The sequence below is a fragment of the Bidens hawaiensis genome, unplaced genomic scaffold (assembly GCF_021521415.1).
Source record: "Bidens hawaiensis isolate Kalapana, Puna unplaced genomic scaffold, B.hawaiensis_p1.1 tig00024431_1, whole genome shotgun sequence".
Lineage (NCBI taxonomy): Eukaryota > Viridiplantae > Streptophyta > Magnoliopsida > Asterales > Asteraceae > Bidens > Bidens hawaiensis.
Window position 1 is genome coordinate 118,458 of NW_027493851.1, and position 18,282 is coordinate 136,739.

Below are 18,282 nucleotides of genomic sequence, written 5' to 3' on the forward strand. Positions count from 1 at the left end.
CTCTAGAATTTTTTTTTTTTTTTTAACTAACATGTATATACACAATTTCAAGTAGAAAATAATTGCAAGTCCCGAATCTGGATCACTGCAGTGTCTTGACACGCTATCTTCACGGGAATCAGAACACTCACAGGCTCGTGTATGACTGGGTAATCGCTTTTCTGCCTATCATTTGGAAAGATATGTATGAAGACAAGCACAACTCTTAAGGAGTTTCCACAAAAAATCGAGTAGATTTAGTTAGTATCACTTCTACTTTTACGCACCATAAAAAGCTACCATGACATACAATGACTGTTCTAAAGTCTTTTATGCCTAATAACTTCACTAGTTAAGCACACACAATTAGTATATCTATCACTTTCCAAGGTTGGATCAATTTTCTGTTAATCATAGTAAAGTAACTTCTTACGAAGTAGTAGACTTGAAAAATAATTTCATCTCCCGTAAAGAAAAAAAAATTTTAACATCAATCGCCCCGACCAACTCAAAGTCTTCAGAGAAACGGCTATCCCGAAGATCCAATGGATCAGCTGGACCGACCACATACTAGTATGTGTCCTTCTAACTAAGTATGATCGACTAATTTTCAGCGAAAGAATGAAAACACATCATAAACCGCCCCGGTCACTTTCAGTCATCTGGTTAATGGCTATCCTCATATTCTACAAGTAGAAATGAGGACCAAACATATCCTAAGACATGTCCTTCAAACTGAGGCAACCGACATAATTCTAAGCGATAGTGACGTTTTTTTTTTTTTTTTTTTTTATATAAACACAAAGCATGGTTACTCGGGATTGATCATCCCATTCAGCTCAACAAGGTTTTGAAATCTAGTTTTGTCAAACGCTTTCGTGAATAAGTCAGCGAAATTATCTAACGTGTCAACCTTTTCGAGCTCAATCAGCTTCTTCTCAGCACAATCCCGTATAAAATGATGACGTATGTCAATATGTTTAGTTTTACTGTGCTTCACGGGATTGTTAGTTACTGAGATAGCAGCAGTGTTATCAATGCAATTAGGAGTAAGTGAGAAATTCAGACCATAATCGCGCAACTGTTGTTGAATCCAAAGAACCTGGGAGCAGCAGTTGGATGCTGCCATGTATTCTGCTTCACATGTTGAAATTGCGACTGAAGTCTGCTTCTTGCATTGCCACGACACCAATCTGCCACCAAGAAACTGACATCCACCAGTTGTAGATTTCCGATTCTGATTGCACCCTCCATAATCAGAATCTGTGTAAGCGACTAGCTCCAAGTCTCCTCCTCTCGAGTACCACAACCCCAGCTTCGGCTTGCCTTTGAGATACCGCAGTATCCTCTTCGCACCCTTCAAATGAGATTCTTTTGGGTTAGCCTGAAAGCGTGCACAAAGACAAACAGCAAACATTATATCAGGCCTAGAAGCAGTTAAGTACATTAAAGAACCTATAATAGCCCGATATTGGGTTGGGTCCACATCTGCATCGTTGTCTGAATCAGCACCCAATTTGTGATTGACGCAGACTGGAGTATCATATGGAGTGCTGTCCTCCATCTTGAAGCGTTTGAGAACATCATGGACATACTTCGTCTGATGAATGAACATCCCGTCTATCTTCTGATCAACCTGCAATCCTAAAAAGAAAGTTAGTTCACCCATAGCACTCATTTCAAATCTCTTCTTCATGACTGCCTCAAACTCCTGACACATGGCGACCTTTGATGCAGCAAAGATAATGTCGTCCACGTAGACCTGCACCAGTAGAAAGTCGCTACCCTTTCTCTTGAAGAACAATGTGCTATCAATTTTACCTCTTTCAAACTCATTCTCAAGCAAGTAATCTGATAAGGTTGAATACCAGGCACGAGGTGCCTGATGTAGTCCATACAGCGCTTTACATAGCTTGTACACGTGATCGGGAAAGTCAGGGTCAGGAAAACCCGGAGGTTGCTCAACATACACAACCTCGTCGACTTTACCGTTTAGGAACGCACTCTTCACATCCAACTGAAAGACCTTCATCTCCTTATGAGCAGCAAATGCCAAAAACAGCCGAATGGCTTCCAATCTTGCCACAGGAGAAAACACCTCATTGTAATCAATCCCCTCTTGTTGATTAAAGCCTTTAACAACCAGCCTCGCCTTGTTCCTGATAACAATCCCTTTCTCATCTCTCTTACATTTGAATACCCATTTTGTGCCTATCGCATGCACATTCCTTGGTTTTGCAACCAAGTTCCATACTTCCATTTTCTTAAACTGAGCTAACTCTTCTTGCATGGCTTCGACCCACGAGCTGTCCTTAAGAGCCATTTGATAGTTCTTTGGTTCAATCTGGCTGATAAAGCAGGTGTACAAACACTCGTTGATTATGCCTGATTCTTTAATGCTTGTGTAAATACAGGTGTGCTCATTCAAGCTTTGTCTTGTTTGTACACCGGCGGACAGATCACCTGTCACGTTCTCCAAAGGATGATCTTTGTGAATTCTCGTAGTCGGAACCGAACTGACATTCATATTATCTTCCAAGTTCGAAGATAGCTCATCAATGGGTGATTGATGTTGAGAGTGAAACGGATTGATGAATTCCTCTTCAGTAGAGGAAGCAGGGGTATTGACAGTATTTGACGAGGAAGGCTGACATTCATCATACTGTGGTCGTTGCACCAAAGTGTCTTCCTCATCACATATCATCTTCGTAGCAATTCTTTCCTCAACTTCTGCAAAATCCAGATAAGGTATGTTAAAAGATTTAAAGAGTCTATCATAGTCAAAAAACCCAGTGGGTCCCGAGCTTGGTTTTGGTGATTTGTAACTTGTGATATCAGTGTTACACACCACCTCAACCTTGCTGTTCGATGTATTAAAGACCCGTCTGTTGGGAGTCCCAACAACGTATCCGACTAAGATTCCTTCATCGGCTACTTCACCAAATTTAGAATTGGTCTTTAATATCGAACATGGGGACCCGAATGGTTCCAGACCACTCAAGTTGGGTTTTCTCCCATGCATAAGTTCATAACAGGTTTTATTTAATCTTTTAACAGTTAACACTCTATTAAGGATATAACAGGCTGTTGCAACAGCTTCAGCCCAGAACACCACAGGAAGCTTCGAATCAGCCAGCATGGTTCTGGCTCCTTCAATTAAAGTTATGTTCTTCCTCTCAGCCACTCCATTTTGTTGCGGAGTATACGGTGCGCTGTATTGATGTTCTATCCCCTTCTGTAAGCAGAAGATCTCCATCTCATAGTTCTTGAACTCAGTTCCATTGTCACTCCTGATGAATTTAACCCGTTTCCCATGATATTCTCCACCTTGGTAATCAAATTCTTTACCATCTGCACTGTTTCATCCTTTGACTTCAGGAAATATACCCAGGAATATCGTGAGAAATCATCAGTGATCACCAAGCAGTAAGATGTTCCTCCTAGACTTCTTACATTCACGGGACCGAAGAGATCCATGTGAAGTAATTCTAGGGTACTGACAATTGAATTGACCTTCTTGGTGAGATGGGATTTCTTGTGTTGCTTTCCCTTTTTGCAGGATAAACATTTGTCTTCGAAGTTGAAATTCTTCAAGGGAACCCCCAACACAAGCCCATTTTTGACAAGGTAGTTCATCTTACGAAGATGAATGTGCCCCATTCTCCTATGCCACAACTCGGACTCCGATTCAGTCGCTTTTGACAGAAGACACGATTCTTCTGTGGTCATTTCAGTCGATCTCATATCCATGATATACGTATTCTTCACTCTTGGAGCCTTCATAACAATCCAATCTTCTGGTATCTTAAAACCAGGATACAACACAATCGCTTCATTCTTTGTAAAATGTACGGTGCAGTCTTTGTCACAAATCTGCGAAACACTCAGCAGATTGTGCTTCAGTTCTTCGACAAAGTTTACTTTCTCCAAAGTCATCTTTCCATTTGACACCGTCCCTATTCCTGTAATTCTTCCACCGCTCTCTCCTGCGAAACTCACCCTTCCTCCTTGAACAGGTTTCAAGTCGTGTAACAATTTCTTGTTACCCGTCATGTGCCGGGAACAGCTGCTATCCACAACCCATTGATTGTTGGCAGCCCTGTTCAACTGTTCCTGCACGATTAAAGCAGATGATTAAAATCTGGGGACCCAAGACCGATTGGTCTTGGGTCGATACATTCCGTGCCTTGGCTGTCCAAAGTTAGTATTATAATGATTTCTGTGAGTCCTAACAGGATACCTTCTTGTGGATTGTCTATGAGGCCATCCAAACCGTCTTGAATTAAATGAATTATTAGTTATGGTTTGGTTGTTAGCAGTGAAAAACTGAGATCCTTTTCTTTGAAAACCTGAATTAGACCAATTTCTGAATTTTGATGGGTTTTCAGTTTTAACATTATCGTTAGTTCTATTCTCAGTTCTCGAAGGCCTCACACCTCTGAATCTCTGCTTCAGAGGGCAATCAGCAACAAGATGTCCTTGTTGATTACATCTAAAACAACACCTGTTTTCAACTTTCTTATCAAAAGTTATCTTAGATGTTGAGGCTGTATTACTGCCCGTTTGTCTCACATATGGTGGGATATACGGGTTTAGTGGAGACTTCTTTTCAGATGTTTTCTTTTTCTCTCCACTTTTTGGTAACACTTCCCTTGATTTGTCTCACTCGACTCAGAAGACTTGTCCGAGTTAGATGAGACAGGACTCGGAGCAGAAATCTTAACACTTGCAACAGGCTTACTAACTTCTGGTTCTTTAATCTTTACTTTAACCGGAACTGTCTGACCATAGACAACATCGACAGATTTCTGATTACTAGGGTCAAAAGTGTAATTATGATTGAAAGGTGGTGGAACTTCATGATAACCAATTCCTCCCCTTTTTGGAGAACCTTGATCACTAACGAGGTGATAAAGTATAGCGGAGGAATTTCTGAATTGTTCAAGTTTCCTGTTAAGTTCCACCACTTTTACCTGGTGATCAGCTATCTGTTTTTCCCTCTCAGCTATTAGTTTGGTTTTCTCTTCTAGAACTTCATAGCTAAGATCAATCACTTTAATTTTTTCAGCAAGCTTTGCTTTAAGACTTTTAATATCTGTTTCACTAGCTTTAATTTTTACTTTGTAACTATTTTCTCTAGCTTTAGTGAAATGATGATCTTCTTTTAAAGTTTTATATTGCGCATCCAAACTAACAAACTGATCAGTTAGAGTTGTCAGTTGTTCAGACAAATGTTCACACTTAGTACAAGGGAGTTCGGTACTTACCTCGGAGAGCTGGTCTGCTACATCTTCCATGTAGGCTTCATTTTTGCCAGTTCCCTTCTCACTATCTGCATTTTCGATGTTTGCCAAGTTAGCCTGTTCAAATACTTCTTCAACATGCAGATTCCAGTTGTACTCCTCGTTCTGTCTGGAAATCATGGCTCTATAGTCATTACCACTACCACTTTGCTGTGTAGATCTGTTCTGACTGCGTTCTACACGTTCATTCTTGCATTCTTTTGCAAAGTGGCCATTCTGCTGACAGTTGTAGCGGCGAACCTTCGTCTTATCAAACCCTGGCCTCTCACCGACAAACTTCCTGCCAGTCTTCTTCATGAACCTCTTCACCCTTCTGACAATCATAGCCATCTGCCATTGCAGATCCATCTTCTCCAGATCATCAGCATCGATCTGGTCATAGTCTTCATCCAAAACTGCAGGATCAACGATCTTACCCTGAATGTAGTTCTCATACGAAGCAATAAAAGATGCATAGAGAGCAAACTGCTGTTCAGCAGATTTGACACTCATGGGCATCTTCGAGTAGTTGTTGTTTGACACACTTGGGGAAAAACTACTCTTAGTCGCTTGAGGTTGAGAAGCATTTGATCCTCCAACTACATAGCACACATCACCGTTCATGTTGAGAGATACATGTCCCTCATGTGTTGAGCTCGCGCCTGACTCTCCCTTAGAGTAATAAGCAGATGATTCAATTTTCGAACTTGATCCAAAGTTAACCTTTGCACCATACATACCCGAATCTTGAACCTGATCGGTAGGTGTCTCCTTTCGTACCATGTTCAGTTCAAACGTTCTTAGCTTGTTAACTGCTGTCTCCAGGTCATAGTCAGCAAAGTCTTTATCTTCTCTCATCAACACAGTATACATCTCCCATTTCGGTGGGAGAGCATCAAGAAGCTTTTCAACTATCTCATCTTCTTTGTAAGCAATTGAATAGTTGCTGAGTTCAGTCATCAGATGATAATATCTAGTGATGATATCATCAAGTGATTCATTTTTCAGATACTTGAAGACCGAGAATTGGGTTTTTAGAAGTTTAATTATCGATGCACGGATTCCCACATTGCCCTCAAACCGGTTCTCAAGTGCGTCCCAAAGCTCTCTAGCAGTTTTATACTTTCGGAAGGTGTGAAGTATCGCTTGTGGAAGAGCCATTGTAATTGCTGCACGAGCTTTGCTTTCGGCTTCATACATTTTCTTCTCTTCATCTTCCATCTCTTTGTACTTCTTGATCTGATCACGACCCTCATACTCAGCAGTAGGTGGAATGTAACCATCTTGTATGCATACCCACATCTTGGCATCTTGATACTTGACATATTGTTCAAAACGATCTTTCCACGCTACATAATCAGTTTTCTTAAGCATCTTAGGTGCCTTTGTAGCCGAACCTGCTTCTACTTCCATCTTTACTAATTCGGTAATGTTTATCGAAGACATCTTTTTCTAAACTCAAAGAAATCCGAAAAAATAAAAAATTTATTTTCAAACAGCACTGTAGGCGAAGTTGTGGATAACTTCGCTTAAATCTTAACTTCGCGTGAATTTGTAACTTCGCTCACTTTCTTAAATTCGCCGGATTGGCGAAGTTGAGAATAACTTCGCTTAAGTTGAGCGAACTTGGGAGGTAGGCGAAGTTGTGGGTAATTTCGCTTGAGGTAAGCGAACTTGAAGAGGTAGGCGAAGTTGTGGATAACTTCGCTTAACCTTATATCTTCGCCGAAACCCTACTAACAGTGACGGCAACTTCGCCTGATGAACACGAAGTTTCTGCAGATTAGATTTCTGGATTTTTCGAGGTTTGTGAAGGTGTTATGGGTTGTTTAAGATTGTAGGAGGAGAGTATAGCACAAAAGCTCAGAAAACTCGTCCCGCGAATAGTCGAACGGTATGATTTCTATACCCGCGTGATAATCCCGAACCACACAATCGAGCAAAAGCTCTGATACCAATTGTAGGTTCCCAGCCGGATCTACACGAGATATCGCGTACTACGCAGGTGCGAAATCCCTACGTAAGACGTTACGAGTATAGAAAACAATACGATTAACACACGATACGATAATCAAACACGTTGTATACCAACCTTAAACACGTGATACGAAGATCACTTGATTACAGACTCTCTCTCTCGAATACTCTCTGGAAAACTGTGTGTAAGTTATAAAATAAGCCGTAACCTAAACCTTATATAGACACGACAACTTCGCCTGGCATGTTCAGGCGAAGTTGTCACAAACTTCGCTTGTCTAACAAGTTCGCCCATATCAGCGAACTTGTTAGCAACTTCGCTTATACAAAACATAAAACATTACAAACGCGATTACATACACTAGACACTGAACTACTGACATCCTGCACCAACAGTTCTACTTCTGTTTCTGGTCTTCAATGATTATTTCCTCATCCACTGACTCGATACTTCAATAGCAGCTTCATCTATATGATTTTCTTCAGTTTCTTCAGTAACTTCTTGAATAATGGGCTCATTTACTTCAACATTTTCTTCAGTTCTTGTTTCTTCTCCTTCACTCAAATTGATAAAGTCTTGTTGGGCCTTTCTTGCTGCTATCACAATTTCTAGATGATGTCTCTCTGGATTATTCAGAATCAGTGTAAGATCCTTCATTATAATCAATTTAATCATTGTACTTGCTGAGACTTCAATAGTTTCATCCTCTTCATGAATGACAGGACCCAAACTAAGTTCATCTTCTTTGTTTGTCTGTGGTTCAGGTTCCTCATTTTCAGGCTCAGATATGACTGGCTCAGATGGTGTGGTCTCTTGTTCAGAATGCATAGGCTCAGTTTGTAAAGGCTCTTATGTATCAACATCTTGTCTAGCATTCAGAGCCTCCATTGTATCTTTTATAGCATCATCTGCTTCTTTTAATCTCCTTTCATCTGCCTCTTCCTTTTCTTTCATGTTTATCAAAGCTTCTATGACTTCATGAGGAATTCCTCCTCCTCTTCATTCATCTTTTCTCTTTCTAGGGCTTCCAACTCTTCATTCATTAACTTGATTACAGTTTTTACTGATTCAGCTTCTGCTACATCTGGGTCAACTACATTTTCTTTGAACAGTAAATCTTCAGATTGAACTGGATGCTGGGGGAGGGGTTGTAAATCATCATCAGTAAGTGCAACCCCCTTTTCCTTTTGTTTTCTCTTCATTTTCTCTTCTTTCGTTTCTTCTTCCACCTTATTCTCCCCCTCATCCTCAGAATCTTCTTCATCATATGCTTGATTTAACATGTGTAAAGCATTTGATGGTCCCACTTCCACTTTGTCTTCCTCCGAACTCTCATACATCTCCCCAATCACCTTTAAGCTCTCTATTCCTTCAGGTTTCTCCCCCTGTTTTGGTGCATATGAGGTCTTCTCAACCTCAGACTACCCCTCAAGGGTTCGAATTTTCAATAACGCTTCATTTAGAGCAGCCTCCAAAGCCGAGTTCCATTTAGCCAAAATGGCATTCTTTTCTCTCAACATAATGTTTTCAAACTCAAGCTTGGCATTTTCACAAACAACATCATAAAGGTTAGGACCTGATGGTGGGGTTTCCTGAGCCGGTTTTGGAGCGGGTTCTGAAACAGGTTCAAATTCAACAGTTTCAGGAGATGGGACTTTATATGGTTCAGAGTATGGGGTTGGTTTAGGTAGAGAAGAAGGTTCGGTGACAGGTTGATCGTCAATGGGGTGGGTTGACTGAGGTGGTGAAGGAATGTTTTCTGTTGGCTCAGTGTCAGAAAAGGTTCAGTGGTTGCTGGGGAAACAGGAATGTCATTATGAACATCATCTAACTCCACAGAATCTGTATCATGTTGTGCAACTTCCTCTTCTTGCACCTCAACTTCTGCATCAACTGCCTCATAGACAGCCTGCTTAATTAATGGCACATCTACCCCAATCATCTCCTATGCAGCATCACCATCACCAATCAACATGCCATTTCCACCCTCATGACCATCATTATCATTATCATCACCATCATCATCCATACCAACTTTATCTTCCTCGTCACTATTGCCAGGGGTGCTCGGTACATCAATGGCACCCAGTGCAGGCACTAGTAACCATGGGAGGACATCCCATTCTTCATTATCAATGAACTACTCTGGGCATCCTTCATTCTTTTGCATATATTTGGATCTTGCAACCTCAAAATCTACCCTGTCCTTTGAATTTCTGGTAGAGCTCTGTTTATTAAGATCTGCAGGAAACGTGGATAGATCATGAATCTTTGATTTACTGGCTTCTCTGCATTTGAAATCAACCCTTGAAAGATGAGTCTTGAAATGTTGAAGGGTTGCTGGTAAAGAATGGCTACAGTGAGAGTCCCAAGCTCTCGACTTAGCAAAGTCCAAGTCCCTCTTCTCGGAGAAAGAGACTGAATCACGTGATGAATCAAGAACCTGTAGAGTAATGGAAAGCTCCCCTTCTGAAATTTCCCTTCTATAACTCCTCCTTGATATCCCATAGTCTCTTGAAAGACTCTTAGAAGTCTTGGGACCGAGTAAGACGACTGAGCCCCAAAATTGTCATTTAAGTCTAGATCAGCCCGGATTGAAGCTTCTGTTATCTCAATTTCATGGTTTAGAACCGAAGCCTCAATTCTTTCTCCATTGACATCGTTGACATATGCTGCGGAGCCCCAAAAATCAGCAATGTGATTTCTGTATATCGTGGGGTTTTCTGTCAATGCCACTCACAGATTAGAGTTGTTCAAAAAATTTATCATCGGCTCCAACTCGCGATTTTCATCGTCTATCTCTAGTTGCGCACACATATTGTGCCATTTTTCGAACTTAAGAGCCATCAGTTCTGCAAAAATAAGAGAATGTCAGTACACAAAGTTGCAAAACTGGTATATGAGAAAGGATAGATGAGTAATGGCGTCTTTGATTAACCTGTTCCGTAGTAATATGTGTACCTGTCATAACAAGTAATCAGTTAGTCAATTTGTTCAATTAGAAACCCTAATTTCAAAATCGGTGCGATGATTTTCGAATAACAATGTCTTACCGAAATCGAAATAGAGCTAATGGCTATAATCGAAGTGAAGTTAAGCAAGCAATAAAACAGCGAGCAAGAGGGAGATAGCACGAGCAAGAAGGCTTTCGTTTAGGTTTATTAGAGAGAAATGTGTGAAAAACTTTCTAAGTCCCCTTTTTATACCTAACGTTTGGGTGGTACAGTACCTTGGTTTGTCGTCTAGCACACGACAGTTGTCATTTAATTTCAAATTTAAATGTACCTCCCTTGCTCGAGCATACAGCCAAAATAAAAGCTGGCTCCCCCCTGTACCCGAGTACATGGTACAACTCTTGCTCGATGTACTTTGAATATTCTGTCCTTGCTTGAGTACATGGTACAACTCTTGCTCGATGTACTTGGAATATTTTGTCCTTGCTCGAGTACATGGTACAACCAATGAGACAAAGCAATGTTCCTCTAGACTTGTGCTCGATTACCTTTTAAATTAATTTACTGAAAAGCATTAATTCACACTCGAGGTGTAGTGTGCTCGAATGGACTTGTTAAAATTCATTCAATATTAAATCCTAAGTCACACTAGGAAGCTTACTTTACTCGACTATACATCATGCTCGAGTGTACTTAGAAATTTCACTACTCTATGCTCGAGATGTATTCCAATGTTGGAAACTTTGCTCGACTCTATAGCTCTATGTGCTCGACGTACTTCTATGCTCGAAAGCCTTAGCAGATTTAATCTTTCCTACTCCTGTACTCGAGCTCATAGCCTAAGTGTCTAGCCCTTCAAGTTTGCTCAAACTATTTCACAAAATGATCAAATTCCTCAGCTCGAATGCTTATACCTAACTATCTAGCACACAACGATGCTCGAAACACATAAATGTCTCCTTTCAGGTCTTTGTGCTTGTCAGGACCGTTGAAACTTCTTGGTCTTCCATATCAGTTGATCTGGAGTTTGCAGTAGTGAAGACGGAGTAAAGCTTCAAGCTTTTTCACAACCTTCTGTCCCGTGGCCTTCAGCAAGCTTACTGAAGCTCTGATACCACTTGTCAGGACCGTTGAATTGGGTGAAACCTCTAAAGGTTGACAAGAACACACCGACTCTGTTAACCCAAAGGCCTATTGAATATCTTGGCGGAATCAGGATATCCAACAAGTGGGAACGAAGGAGTGAAAGTATAACAGACACGAAACGTAAATAAATGATCAGTAAGAACGATTTCAAGACAAATATTCACTGCATTTAATATATCATTTAATACAATAGTGAAAGGAATGTCTAGGGTTTCGTGTGTGATGGCGGCGGCGAATGTACGAGAAAACAAAGAGAATATTCTTTTGAATGCTTTTCGTATTCAGTGCGTGCCAGCCTGTATTCCGTCTGGAAATCCGTGTCTTAAAAGGTATCCTAGGACCTCTATTTATAGACCCTGAAATTCCTTCTAGAAGTTCCTAATCATTATATAATGAAATACAAAATAATACAAGTGTAGTCCTCGAGCAAGATTGTTGCTCGAGCAAGCTCACTATGCTAGGTATGCTCGATGAGTGTCTTCGAGCATATTTTACTTAGAATATATTCTCTTTCGGAGAATATATTCTCCTCTAGTAAGGTTCCTTCTTCTTGACTTGTCCATGCTTTGCTCGGACTAGTCCATCGAGCAAGCTCATTCTTCTTGATGTCTTCAGCTTTACTTATTCAACAATCTTTAGCATGCACGGATGTAAATCTTGCTCGGGAACTGAACTGTGCTCGAAGTCCTTGCTTTGATCACGTGACATCTTCTTATTGCATCCATGCTTGTCCCCATGTGCTCGATCATCCTGTGCTCGTAACACTTGGTTAAAACTTGTATGATCAAGCTGTTTGCTCGATTGGCAATCCATGCTCGATAGAAGAATACTCTTGCTCGTTGAAGTGTAGCTTGCTCGAAGCCTTAACACTTAGAAGAATCAACCATTTAAGATTCAGAAGACATTGCTCGAAGTAGTAAAACCATGCTCGATCGTCTAAGCTTGCTCGAAGTCCATACTTAGCCATTTTCGGAGGAGGTTGAGAAGATTCCAATCTTCCTTATCAAAAATCCGACTCAACAGCGGAAGCGTGAATAATGGTTGTTATTAACGGTGGAGCTCGGATCTGAGCTAGGATCGAATCGTATACACTCTTGAAAGGTGTTTTGGACGGATGAGTGGTGTTTGGGAGAGAGCCTGAATCGATTACAATGAACAATAGACTGGATGAACAAATATATGTAATCGAAACACAAATAAAGAAGTGGTAATATGATTTCATTAGTCAAAAGATTGTCATACAAAGCACTCATACATATACACATACATACAGTAAAGATCAGCCACCTCCAGGAGAGCTCATCCTGGAGGCGACGGCTCTCTCTAAGAGATAAAACCCTAGATCTCATACAATACACAATACACTCATGCAGGACAAATTATCAAATACATCTATTTATACTAGTCTAGCATGACTTGGTCTTTAAGCCATCTACCCTTGGTTGAGAACAAAAATATTAATTATTTTTCACCCATAATAATAATAATTCAATGGGTCGATCTAAAATATAAGTCCCAACAATCTCCCCCTTAGATCGATGCCATCGAATTTCTTCCATGATCACCTCAAAAACTCTTTGTCTTTATTGAAATTCTCCCCCTCACGTTAAGCTTCTCCCGTTGTTCATTTTAGATCATTTCTCCTATATCACATTCGGATACATTTGTATGGGCATATGAACGAGGCTTTGAACTTCAAAGATCAACTTCAAGTAACAAGGTCATCACAAAAAGAAATAAACTCAATGTGATCATCAAATAATCTTCCATTCTTCAAATCTATTTCTTCCCTTGTAAATCGTCTTCAAACCATTCCCTGAATCAAGATAGCATTCAAGTCAACCATAACCCGTTCTTGAATGTCAAGTGAATGTTTTCATAGGAGGTTAAACTCTACTGATCATCCGTTCACCATGTTACTAGTGATGATTCTATCTTCTCAACCGTACTAGGAAATCTGAAAACTCACAGACATTGAAACATCTCTAAAGAATCTTGGATTATCGATCTTGATCAACTTTTCCTTAACTTGAGTCTTTTCACTTGATTTGAAGCAAGCAATTTGCAATGAAATTCAAGAATTTTTACTCCCCCATATTTGTTGCAATTGTCTTTGAAAATTGTGTCTTCAAATCAAGTATGTGTGAAACAACCTTGACCATCCTTATCAAGATTGTTGATTCTATAATAAACAAAGATAAACAAAACATTATGTTGGTTGACACTCATAAGTGATTAAATCCTCAAGCTTGGTTAACACTTGTTCTTGTAAAGCTCTTTGATGAAGTTTGTGAAAAATTGATAAGGCTTTGATTTCCTTTTGCTTGTTGATGATTGGATAAAATTACCAAAATACCCTTGTATATATCTTCCGTAAATGTCAGCTTGGTCAAACAGTCAACGACACCAAAAATCTCAACTGTAATTCATTTACGAGCATGGATTCAGTCCACGAGCACACATAAGTCAAAGTCCCTTCACGAGCATACACAGTTTTTACTCAAGCATGCTTGAAAACACTTGTGTTTTTTTTTTCATTGAGCATGCTGGGGAGCTTGCTCGAGGGCTTGCTCGAAAACACTTGTGTTTTTCTTTCATCGAGCATGCTGGAGAGCTTGCTCGAGGGCTTGCTCGAAACCTTGCTCGAAGCCTTGCTCGAGAAAACACTTGTATTTTTCTGTCGTTACTCGAGCATGCTTTTGTCTTTACTTGAGCATGCTCGAGACCTTGCTCGAAAATAGTAAGTCTTTTTCTGTCTTTTCTTGATCATGCTCAAAAGCAAAAGTGTGCTCGAAAACACCTGTAATTTATTTTTCTCTTTTCATGGGCATGCTCAGGAGCCAAAGTGTGCTCGAAGAAGGTTTGCTCAAGTAGAACAAAGTGTGCTCAACACCAAAAGATAGATTGTTGAGATAAACAAGGATGTGCTCGGGATTCATGTGCTCGAATCCAAACTTGATGTGCTCGACTTTGCATGCTCGAGCAATCGATAAGCTATCTTTTGAGTAAACATATCGATGCTCGAACAACATAATCATTCCGTTATGCTCGAAAGACTTCATGAAAGTTCAGGACTTGTCCATTGTGCTCGAGCAATAGATAAGATACCTTTCGGGTAAACATATCGACGCTCGAACAGCAGAAACATTTCCTTGTGCTCGTAATACTTCATGACAGTTCAGGACTTGTCCACTGTGCTCGAGCAATAGATAAGATACCTTTCGGGTAAACATATCGACGCTCGAACAGCAGAAACATTTCCTTGTGCTCGTAATACTTCATGACAGTCTTGTCTATTATGCTCGAGCAATAGATAAGATACCTTTCGGGTACACATATCGATGCTCGAACAACAGACCTTTCTTCTGCATCATCAATCAATGATTTTCCAATACAGAACCTGCTTGAATATTCCCTCTGCATTTTCCATCTGCTGCTACGTGATGTGTGTCTAATAACCCTATAATAATGACCCTCACAACTAAGCTTTAATATTAAAACGAAAATCCTAAAACCACACACAACCGGCAAGTGTACCGATCGCAAGTAGTATAGACTTAGGAAGTCCGAGTATCGAACACGTGGACACGTTAGAACGCTAAAGATCACTAACCCTAGACAAGACCTACCTTAAAATAATATTATATTGATTTTTGATTTTTTGATTTTTAAATACTTAACTGAACTAACTGGACTAACTAACAAAACTTACCAAAAATAGAAAACTTAACGTAAAACTAACTGTGTTAACTTAGGATGGAGAAAAACGTCTACCTAGGTCTGAATCAAATTGTAGGTCTAACAAGCTAATGGATTGAATGATATATAGACACCGGTCCCTAAAGATGACACGACTAAGGATCGCTCGGGCTCACTGGATTACCTCTCGGCCTCACACAACAAACCCTAACTACTCAAAATCGGCTAAAACGACCAAACCGGGAAACAATTGCTAACGTGTTCTAATGCTAGATCACCTCTCGGTCTCACCAACACTTGACCCTAATGGCAATGAATACTACACAACCAAGGATAGAGGAACAATTCAACTTAAACCAAAATAGATCAACTAGTCGCTCAAACACCTAAACCTGACAAGAAACGAACTCGCTCTCGCGCAATCCTTATTCTAGCATGCAAAGGTAATGAGACAACCCTAACTTCCTATCACCTCTCGGTCTCAAGAAAGGTGTTTAACCGCTGTACTTAATCCAATTAATCATGCAACAAAACCCTACGGTGGTACCTACCGCAAACAAACCCTAAACACAAAGTCTAGAATCAAACAATGCACCGATCAATCAATACAAAACTAATCAACCGACACACGGGGTTTATGCAATGAATCACCAAATTTTCCAGCCCTTAAAGACAACCTATTTCATGTCTAAATCAAACTTTACAATAACAATTAAGGTCTATTAATCAAACAATCCATAAAACTCATCAAAACCTAACAATTATCATCATTCCTAGGTAGAACTAACAAGATTAGCCAAGCATATTAATTGGACAGCAGCAAACACTCAATAAAATCATCATAAAACTCATACCAACCATCTTAAAAATCGTCCAACAATCAATCCTAATCATAAACAATTCAATCTCTCAAGTAATTGCAAAACAATTCAACAATTAAGCAAGAAACTAAAAGTGTATGAACAATGAAAAAGAGGTAAGGATATGAGGTGTTCCGGGGCTGCTCTCGGCTGTAAAAAACAGTGGTGAATGATCCCGAGGCTTGATTCTTGCTTGTTCTTCCTTCCCTAGCCGTCACACGATCAAAACCCTAGCACACAAAAGCTTTTTCTTTCTTTTTTCTTGCTGGAAATTCCGATCAGCAGCTATTGTGCTGCTGTTGGCTACTGTGGTGGTGCTGTTGCTGTTGTTGTGCTGCTGTTGATGCTGTTGTGCTGCTATTGATTCCGAGCAGCAGCTATATTTGGCTGATTAGGGTTTTATTTTTTTTATATAATATAATATAATATGGTCTTGGGTCTCCATGATGCATACGGGTCGGGCCTTGAGCTTTGTCTTGAACATGTATGCGTAAAAGGCTCGTAAAAAGCTCGAAAAGTCCCGGTTTCTTCCTTTCTTTTACCCAAAACCTACAAGGTTATTAAACTTACGTAAAACCTAAATAAATCAAGTAAAAACACATAAAATATAATATATTACGTAGATAAAAGGTACGGAAAATACTAGTGTTTTACAACACATCACTACGAACAATGATTAGATTGCTCCTAGTACCTGTTCATTCTTGACTTCTAGATATCAGATTGTACCAGCAACAATGTTCTTCAATATTCCCTTTACTGTTCAAGCAACAAACTCATATCAGAAACAATTATGAGCACATAAAACCCTAATTTTCAGATCAAGAACCAAGCTTCTTCAACTAAAATTAATCGTTGTAGCAATATCCCAGTCATCACGATATCAACCATCTATCTTCAATCTATCAACAGCCATTACAGATCTAAAAATCATCTTCAATAACAATTTTGCCCCAAAACGAGCTAAAAACACTGTTACATCAGATCTGGACCGATATGACCAAATAAACATGAAATTGATGTTGAATCTCCGAACGAGTCATCAACCCAAACATCAATCCACATAAATTTTACCCAAATCATCAAATAATTTCAAAACCCTAAAAATTTTTCAATAAACCTCATCGGTTTATCGTCCATGGTGGTTCAAGACGAGATGAATCAGATTCAGTGGTTAGTCTAAACGATTCGGCAACCCTGCTCTAATACCAACTGACAAGACCCAAGCCCCGGTGTGGAAGCGTGAATAATGGTTGTTATTAACGGTGGAGCTCGGATCTGAGCTAAGATCGAATCGTATTCACTCTTGAAAGGTGTTTTGGACGGATGAGTGGTGTTTGGGAGAGAGCCTGAATCGATTACAATGAACAATAGACTGGATGAACAATTATATGTAATCAAAACACAAATAAAGAAGTGGTAGTATGATTTCATTAGTCAAAAGATTGTCATACAAAGCACTCATACATACACATATACATACAGTAAAGATCAGCCACCTCCAAGAGAGCTCATCCTGGAGGCGGCGGCTCTCTCTAAGAGATAAAACCCTAGATCTCACACAATACACAATACACTCATGCTGGATAAATTAACAAATACATCTATTTATACTAGTCTAGCATGACTTGGTCTTTAAGCCATCCACCCTTGGTTGAGACCAAAAATATTAATTATTTTTCACCCATAATAATAATAATTCGATGCGTCGGTCTAATTTTTAAGTCCCAACAGAGTCTAATTAGCTAATAAACGTAATTTAGAGAGTCTCGTGGGTTTGATATCCGGACTTACTTAGCTTTACTAGAGTCGATCTGTTCAATTGCCGGTTAGTAGTTTAGTCGAGTTTTAGAGAGTCTAGAGTATTACTTAGTGTTTAGTTTTAGTTAATTTAGTTGATAATTATTAAACTACTTTTAGCACATCAAAGAACCGTTGGGTATAGTAACAGGAAACTCACATGTTTTCCTCAAATCATTATCAAACCAATCAAGTCTACAAGTTATGTGATATGTAGCACCTTAATCCACAACCCACTTACTACCAGTGTCAAATTTACCTTGTATGTTGACGATGGGCAGAGCTTTGGTTTTAGTCGAAGCATCTGTAGTAGCAAATATTCTAAGAAATGTTGGTATTGCTTGTTGTTTAAACCGAGAATAGGACTATTCTCGGTTTCCTCGTGGTACATGTCTAATATTATTTTGTTTGATATTTTTTAACTATTTGTTTCTGAAACAAAATAGAGTAAGCAATTATGTCCACTCAACTCTGACAAAAGGCAACACCTCCATGACTTCAATTATTATGATTCTTTTCTTCTATAGACTCAAGATTAGCATACATGTGGTTTTGGCTTTGAAGAAAATAAAATTACTTCACAT